The 9361-nt window shown below is 36.7% G+C and overlaps 1 pseudogene; it reads left to right on the top strand.

Annotated features, from left to right (window-relative positions):
• The first annotated feature begins 584 nt into the window (after positions 1–584).
• Positions 585–6952, top strand: LOC100686955 (annotated as a pseudogene).
• The last annotated feature ends 2409 nt before the right edge of the window (positions 6953–9361 follow it).

Raw genomic sequence — 9361 nt, 5'->3', positions numbered from 1 at the left:
AGAGCCACCTGTGGGAATCAATGCAGCACTGACACTAACCAACTTGCTTACACCAAGCCTCACTCCCCTGCACTCTGGGAGAATGGCTTTTCCCAGTCACACTTGTCTCATTCCACACTGTAGGATCCTCTCCCTGCAGACTGGCCCAAACTGCTGCTAACACTGCATCTCCCAAACTGGGAGTTTTGTACAGCCTTGAATTCTGGTGGCAGTGGTGACAGGTCTCATTTCACAAACAGACCAGGACACACCTAGTAAAAACATGCCACATTCAGGCCAAGGACCAAATACTACCTGCAACAGGCAAGGAGTGCCTCTGCAGACAACTGACCTGAAGGATAAAGTGGCCAGGCCAGGACACTCCAACAGAGTATATGTAGAATCCACTGGAAACACTGCCAGAAGCACCAAGCCCAAGGGAACAGGGGATATTATACTGCAGGTCACTACAGGACCTTTTGAAGCCATTACATTCAAGAACAGGAGATATAGTTGACTTTCCTAAAACACAGAAACAGGCATAGGAACTTAGATAAAATGAGAAGACAGAAGAATTTGTCCCAAATAAAAGAACAAACAAGGCCATGGCTGGAGATCTAAGTGAAACAGATGTAAGTAACATGCCTGATGGAGAATTTAAAGCAGTGATCATAAGGAAAATCACTGGACTTGGGAAAAAAAAAAAAAAGTAGAACACATCTGTGAGACCACTAACACAGAAATAAGGAATATCATAGCAGAGATAAACATTTTGATAAACAAAATGACAAACATGTTTGATGGAATCAACAGAAACCTGAAAAAAAGAAGAGGAATGAATTAATGACCTAGAAGACAGAGTAATGGAAAGTAATCAGGCTGAACAAAAGAGAAAAAAATAAGTATGCAAAATGAGAATAGGGTTAGGGAATTAAGTCACCCCATCCAATGTAACAACATTTGTATTATAGGAGCCCCAGAAGAAGAAGAGAGAGGAAAGGAAGTAGATAATTTATTTGAAGCAATAATAGCTGAAAATTTACTTAATCTGGGGAAGAAAGATCCAGGAGGCACAGAGAACTCCCAACCAAGTCAACAAAAGTAGGCCCACACCATGACATATTGTAATTAAAATAGCAAAGTATAGTGGTAAAGAAAAAATATATATTAAAAGCAGCAAGACGAAAGATGACAGTTACATATGAAGGAAACCCCATAAGGCTATCAGCAGATTTTTCAGCAGAAAATTTTCAAGGCAGAAAGAAGTGGCATAATATATTCAAAGTGCTGAATGTAAAATATCTGCAGCCAAGAATACTCTCCCCAGCAAGGCTATCATTCAAAATAGCAAGAGAGACATAGAGTTTCCTAAGGAAACAAAAACCAAAGAAGCTCATGACCATGAAACCAGCCCTGCAAGAAATATTAAAGGAGACTCTTTGAATGGAAAAAAGAGACCAAAAATGACACTATGAAGGTAAGAAACACAAAAGCAGTACAAATGAATGTTTCTGTAAAAAATCAGTCAAGGCACGTACAAAATTAAAAAAGGATGTAAAATATGATACCATATACCTAAAATGTGGGGAAGAGAGGAGTAAAGAATGAGTTCTAAGTTAAATGACCATCAACTTAATACAGACTACTATATGCAGAAGAGGTTATATACAAACCTAATGGTAACCACAAAACAAAAACAAGTATTAAATATGCAAAGAACTAAAGAAAACCAGCAAACCATTAGAGAACAAGAAGGGATATGACAAAATCTTCAGAAACAACTACAAAATAAGTAATAAAATGGCAATAAATACATACCACCAATAACTACTATGAATGTAAATGGACTACATGCTCCAATCAAAAGACATAAGGTAATAGAATGAATAAAACACCAAGACGCATCTATATGCTGCCTGCAAGAAACTCATTTTAGACCTAAAGATACTCGCAGATTTAAAGTGAGGGGATGGAGAATCATCCATCATGCAAATAGAAGTGAAAAGAAAGCTGGGTAGCAATACTTGTATTGAACAAAATAGACTCTAAAGTAAAGACTATAACAAGAGTCAAAGAAGAACACTATATAAAAATAAAGAGGACAATCCACTAAGAAGATATAACAATTATAAATATTTGTGCAGCCAACATGAAGGACCCAAATATAGAAAATAGTTAATAACAAACATAAAGATACTAATTGATAATAAGTCAATAATAGGGGACTCTAACACCCTGCTTATATCAATGGGCATATCATCTAAACAGAAAATCAACAATGGCTTTGAATGACACACTGGATGAGACAATATTTTTTTCAGATAGATTTAATAGATACATTCAGAACATCAGAACATTCCATCCTAAAACAGCAGAATGCACATTCTTTTCATGTGCACATGGAACATTCTCAAGAATAAATCACATATTGGGCCACAAAACAAGCATAAACAAATTTAAAAAGATCAGTGATGGCATACATCTTTTCTGACCAGAACACAATGAAACTATAAATCAATGACAAGAAAAAAATTTGAGAAGACTACTAATATATGGAGATTAAACAACATGCTATCAAACAATGAATGAGTCAACCAAGATATCAAAGAAGAAATTAAAAAGTACATGAAAGCACTGTGGTTCAAAACCTTTCCAATAGAGCAGAAACAATTCTAAGAAGGAACTTTACAGCAATACAGGCCTACTTCAAGAAGCAAAAACAAAAATACCAAAGAAATTATAGTTGGCAACCAGTCCATTGCACACAAAGGAAACTTGGCCCTAATATGTTATGAAAGGTGTTAAAAAAGTTCAGGAATATGTAAGAATCTTGAAGAAGAAGGAGAAGGAGAAGAAGAAATATATGCTAAAGCATGTAGTGTAATTCGATTAAGTTGAAATAAATTCAACCAATAATACCTGTAGAGATTAGGAAAATGCAATGCTCTCCACCTGATCAACCAACATGTCCTTTAATTTCAGTTAAATGCCATCACTCTCCTAACACTCCAGTGTTACCAAAAAATGCCTTCAATTCATCCTGAACTGCTTTATATCATTTATCCTAATCACAAATTTATAAATTTTATTTGTTTTAATGGCTTTCATACTAAACTCTCACATTAGACTATGAGTAATTTAAGGGTTAATCCCATGGACATCAAGATGTTTCTTCTGATAAGTCCTTGATAACTTCTCCATACACTCCTGTTTGCTTTTCAATTTCACCTTATATAATCCTTTTGCAGTACTTTTTTTTTTTTTTTTTACCTCTACAGTGGAATCCAAAATTGGGTAGGTATAATTTGATGAATACTATCATACCATAGCATAGTTCCTGAACTGATGCTCTGTTCTACACACATTTTAACCCCAATAAAGCCTGTCAGTATAGAAACATACTAAAGTTCAACAGTACTTTAAGGTACATAATTTTCCTAATCTATTCTGCTTGAGTAGTATTCCAAGAGAAATGCATTCAGGGTGAGATGTCTAGTATTTAATGTCTCAGTTGAAAACAAAAAATAAGCACTGAAATAATAGCAGATAAGTCATCTATATGATATAAACGTGTTATCATGTCATTTGTGTCAGGTAGGTTCTTAAAACTCTTCAAATTAGTCGATGATCACTTGGTATTTTGTAGTCAGCCATGCATTGTTTAGGTTTAAGTCCTTAATAGTCCATTGCACTGTCCCTCTTACCATTCAATCAACACCCCTCAATACCCTCTGTAGGACAGTGCACTTTATGTTAAATTTACACAAATTTATAATCTCTACTTTATAAGCCTCATAGTCAATGGGCATGTTGTTCCCCTTGCTGATTTCTGTACTGGCCTATTTTATATATTGTGATACAATCTCCAACTCACAACCTCAGTATAACCCAGCTCTTTTACTCCTACAGAGATGAGAACTTCTATTTTATACAAGAAATTGGGAACTCTACACTTTTATTGTAATCATTATCCTTTATTGTAATTTCCTTTTTTTTAAAAAAATATTTATTCATGAGAGACACACACACACACAGAGACAGAGAGAGAGAGAGGCAGAGATATAGGCAGAGGAAGAAGCAGGCTCCCCACGGAAAGCCTGATGTGGGACTTGATCCCAGGACCCCAGGATCACACCCTGAACTGAAGGCAGATGCTCAACCATTGAGCCACCCAGGCATCTCTCCTTTATTGTAATTTTCATAAAAATATTTGTCCTGAGACTCTGAACACTTTTAGGTCAGGCAACATTTTTTTATTTCTTTTTTTATACCCAGAGTCCAACACAATGCTTAAAAATGCTTGCTGAAGGAACAAATAAACCCATATTTAAAAAAAAACAAAAACAAATGTTTAGTTACTATACAAACATACTGTTCCCACCATATCATCACAGAATAGGCTACAAGCAATTAATGAATGTGCATAATCTATCACTATTCTGAAGTATTGATAAACCAAAATAAAATCAAGCACTCAGAAGTTAAATAATCTTCAAATAAAATTAATCTGCACAAAAGAGTATGCTAAGTGCATAAAAAGTAAATGTTGGGTAATATCAAATGTGAATCATGGCAATTTGAGGCGTTTGTTAACTACAAACATACTTTAATAAAAAAATCAGAGGTAAAAAGTTCAGAAGATTTTAACTTATTAAAAAACAGTACTGCCATTGTATTAATGCTTAATGAATATATAATTTTAGATCAACTTACAGAAGATATCCCTAAATAAAGATAATTTAAAAATGCATGCAAAAACTGGAATTATTACGGGCAAAGTGATTTATAGTGGCAATAGTATACTCACAATTTATTCTCTTAAGAATATCTGCCACTAAAAAAAAAAAAAAGAATATCTGCCACTAAATTATTATGAGGAAATGACAAATTAGATAGTATTGAAGAAAAGTGCATTTCTATTTGCTTAACACAGATCTCCTTAAATTTTTTTCATTTTTTTAAATGTTGACTCAGGTATATATTAATTTAGGAAAAAGTAGATATATATACATACATACATACAGATACTGACTTCGGCTATTAAATGGCAAAAATTTCCTTTTTACCAGTTTAACTCCTTTTTGCCATATAAAAGGTCAATCTTGAGACATATTTATACTTCATAGTGCAAACTACAAGCCTGACTTATTGGAAAATAGCTAATTTATTGTCCTTGATTGAGCTATATAGCTGCCTGTAATTTGACAATAAATCAGTACACTTTTTGTATTTTTTTAAAAAAAGAAAAGAAAATAGTTTAACACAACACATTAGAATGTTAAAATGATTTCAAGGAAGATTAATAACATCCACATGATAGTTATTCTCTTGCTTTGAAAGAAAACACATTATCTATTCCATAACAATTGATTGCTTTTCTGAGGAATGTCCTTGATTTCAGTGGTATTTTTCAAGTTTTGATACTAATCTGTAAGATGTTGTTAGGAAGACTCTTACCTCATCAGACATTCTGTAAGAAACAAAAAATTCTGCACCTGATAAATCATCCATATTCTCAAAATGACAATTTTCACTTAAAGAACTGGTCTCCTCTGAATACTTCCAAAATAAAAAATCAGAGGTATGCTCTAGAATTAAAAAAAAAAAAAAACCTCTACAAAATTTATCCTCTTAAATAAGAGAAGTGTTATAAAAATAGAAAATCAAGCTTGCCCTTTTCAAATTTACTTTGTGACTTTGTGCCTTTTTCAGATGCACTTTCTATTTTTCACTGGCTTTAGGAACATGTGTTGATTTAAAAAGTGGACACAGAAAAATTTGTCGTCCATTATTAAATTTGTCAATCTACTCAGCAAGTAAGCAACTTTGGAAATACGGGGATAGATTTCTTAACTTAAAAAACAAACAGTTAACCAAACTTTTACATATTATTTATTTTATATTTGCATACACTTTTCCTGCTAAGCCATGTGCCTCTATAGGACTGCATGGTGTAGTGGAAGAAGCAAAGTTCTGCACTCAGAGATACTTGGGGGGCAAGGTTATCTCCATTCCCCTCACAGAGGGACCTAGCATTATTAGTTAATTTGTATTCTGAATCTCATTTTACTTATTGATGAAAACTTAGTCAATAATTTGTATCACAAAGGCTATTTGTGATGTTTAAATGAGAAACATATAAGCAGTAGGCCATATAATTTATCAATAAATATTGGTTTCCATATTTTTGGCAGTTATTTTTGACTATTTGAAATTTTTTTTTACACTCTGATTAGCAAACTTTCCTACAGAGTTGTCAACAAATAAATGGAAAAAATATTTTATTAAATCAATAATCAATGGCTGTAGGCAGCCATTGCCACAACCACGATACCCAAATGAAAGAAGCAGAATCAGCAGCAGCCGCCCCCCCGCCACCACAACAGCCCCCGCTTGCAGAACAGGAGGAGACTGGGGTGACGAGGAGGATGGGAGTCCCATCGGACCACCCAGCCCTCTGGGCCCTCCCCCCATGGCCAATGGAAAGCCTGGTGACCCCAAGTCAGCTCTTCACAGAGGTCCTCTAGGATCAAGGGGACCAATGATTCTACCACTGCTGAGGCCTCCCACCTCCTCCCAGGGGTGGAGGCCCAACTCCAGGAGGCCTGGGCCCCAGGTGCAGCTCATATGGTCATGGCTGGTGGGGGGCCAATACTGAACCTCCTTTTTCTGGACCAGGCCAGGGAGGTCCTTCCAGAGGAGGCTTTCACAAAGAGCAAAGAAATCCCCGAAGGCTCAAAAGTTGGTAAGCAAAAATACCTGCCCACCCAAGGATGGCCCCCAAGTTATGGAAGACAAATCCAACTGCGCTGTCTGCCAACATTTTGCCCAAAAGGGCCACTGTCGATATGAGGACCTCTGTGCCTTCTACCACCCAGGTGTCAATGGACCTCTCTGTGAGACTGTGCCTTCCCATCCAGGCTGGAAGGAGCCCTCTGACCTAGCGGCCATATATTTCCCTGGGGCCCTGTGACAGCTACTATGAGGCAGTTCCACCCACCACCCACAGTCAGTGACACCCACTCCTATCTGCCACCTCCCCCATTTGGGGTCCAGAGTTGTATTTCATCACTGGTGCCCAGCGTGTGGGCTTTCTTCCGATCCAGCCTCCAGAGGCTCGCCTTCAGGATCCCACCTTTGCTCTCTTCAACTGCCTCCTGGATCCTCTCCCCCTTCACCGATTGACTGATGAACAGGAAACCTCTTAGATGCTGTTTCTTGTGCATCTGTCCACCAAGCCCTCGGTACTGCCCTCGATTCCTAAGAGCCTTGGAGCAGTTTCCTACCATTCCCTTCTTCTAGCTGCTTGTTTTAAGTCATTTTTATGTGACAAACCCTACCCCCAAAGTTGCCAGTTGCTCTGTGAAACTCACCAGGTTGACCTGGGGTCAAGTATGGATGACTGGGGCAGAGCTAATCCCTGAAAGGCCACTCTCCCTGCTTTTGAATTTTGGAGATCCTGCGTCAGAAGCATGATCCCCACCACTCTGGTCTGTGATCACTGTGCTTTGTGAAATTGTGCATCCCCTTGTATGTAGCCCTTCTCAGTGTCTGTGGCACCATTGTGACTTCCCAACACTAGAGTAAGTTTTTCTGCCAAAATGAGTGAGGCTCTTGATTTGCCCTCTAGACTTTCCACACCTCCCAACATGGGAGAATTTGAAACTTTCTGCAAGACTGCCTCCCAGGTCTCCCCATTCACCTGGTGTCAGTTTTTTGGGGTTTGACACAAGCCCATGAGATGTCCTCTAATGCCTCTTATGGGCTATCATATCTCCTCTTCAGTTAGAGTACATCATTGTGAGGCCACCAGCCCTTTCGTCTGAATCCTGTGAATCTCCACCTGGCCTACCCTTGGGTGGAACCTGGAAGGTACTATCGTCCTAGTCTAACCTTCTTCCCTACATCCCTGGCACGGGTTGTTTTCTGTGAAAATGGCAGTGAACAGGTTTGGTTTTGCACTGGCCCTGAGGAAATGGGTCAGGAGTTGTGGGGCAAGAGGGAAGGATGAGAGCCATTGGAGAACTGAGAATGAATTTTTTTTTCTTTTTAACATTTTTTATATTAGTAATAAATTCAGTGGAAACAAAAAAATCAATAAGTATTGTTTAAATACATCTTATTGTCATACATCGTAATTGAATATACATTAAAACTTGAAAAGCACTATTCTAAAAGATTAACCATACCATATAGTAGGCTGAACTTGCTAATTAAATTAGAGAATAAATACAATTTGAAGGAATTCCAGACCCTGTGAACAATAACAGTCCTTAAATGTTGATTTTTCAGGAGGTTCTACCTAGCAACGCAGCTCAGAAAATCATAATGAGGTAATTGCCATTGTCACCAGGTATGCATTGATCTAGCATTGCTGGGTTTTAACATATAGGCTAAGCTCGGTCTTCTTCCCAATAGCAGAAAAATACTATTCCTAAGTTATCAAGCATATTCAACATTGTATAAATTTTAAAGTGCATATGACCATATTCAATTAAATCATTATATATTACTATCACTTAAATATACATGAGATATATATATATGTATATGTGTATTATCTTTTCATTTATATATCAATGGAAAACTAGAACAGAACTGAAATTCTATAACACTTATAAAATACTTTCAGAAAACTGGTTGCATGTCCATCATCTCAACTATTAGTCCCTTCCTTCACCTTGAATATTTTCTGTGAGTGTAGGAAGATTAAGATGGCAGGAAGCTTCCTGAAATAGACCATCAGGGAGATCACAGAGACTGGTCGTGCTTGCACTATTATCAGAAGTACATGTATATAGACTTACTAAACTCAGGAGGATTAGGATTAATAAAAAGAAAACAGAGAATAGATAGAGGATCAACAATAAAAGAACTGAAGAAAATGGAATAAGATTCAAGAACCTGAACTATATTAATTTATGATCTAAGAATGGCCCATTTGGACTTTTATAAGTGTTGAATGTGGTCAAACATGACATTATTTGATAAATCAGGATGAGTACCGTTAAAAGCGATCATATCATCATTTTTGTTTTTCTTCACTTCCCTCCCCAACTTTTTCTTCTTTTACTCCTACTTTTTTTTTCCCTTCATCTTTGCCCAATTATACTTTTTTCCACTCCATTTTTATCTTAAGCAAGACTGATCCTGAATATCATTTTCTTGAGAACTAGTTTTTGAATTAAAACATTAAGTAGGGAATATAAACAGAGCTGCTGCTATTCACTCCTGCAAAGGCAAATTTTCTGACCTTAATTTTATAGCATGAATCACAGCTGTTCCATTGATATTGGCAGTGATTGATAATAAGGGGGATGGGAGTAATTAAAGAGCATATGATGTGTTTGTTTGCATTTTGAGTGACTGCTATAGAGTATAT

This window comes from Canis lupus, chromosome 11 (genome assembly GCF_011100685.1).
Source record: "Canis lupus familiaris isolate Mischka breed German Shepherd chromosome 11, alternate assembly UU_Cfam_GSD_1.0, whole genome shotgun sequence".
Lineage (NCBI taxonomy): Eukaryota > Metazoa > Chordata > Mammalia > Carnivora > Canidae > Canis > Canis lupus.
This window is presented reverse-complemented; position numbering and strand designations above follow the sequence as displayed.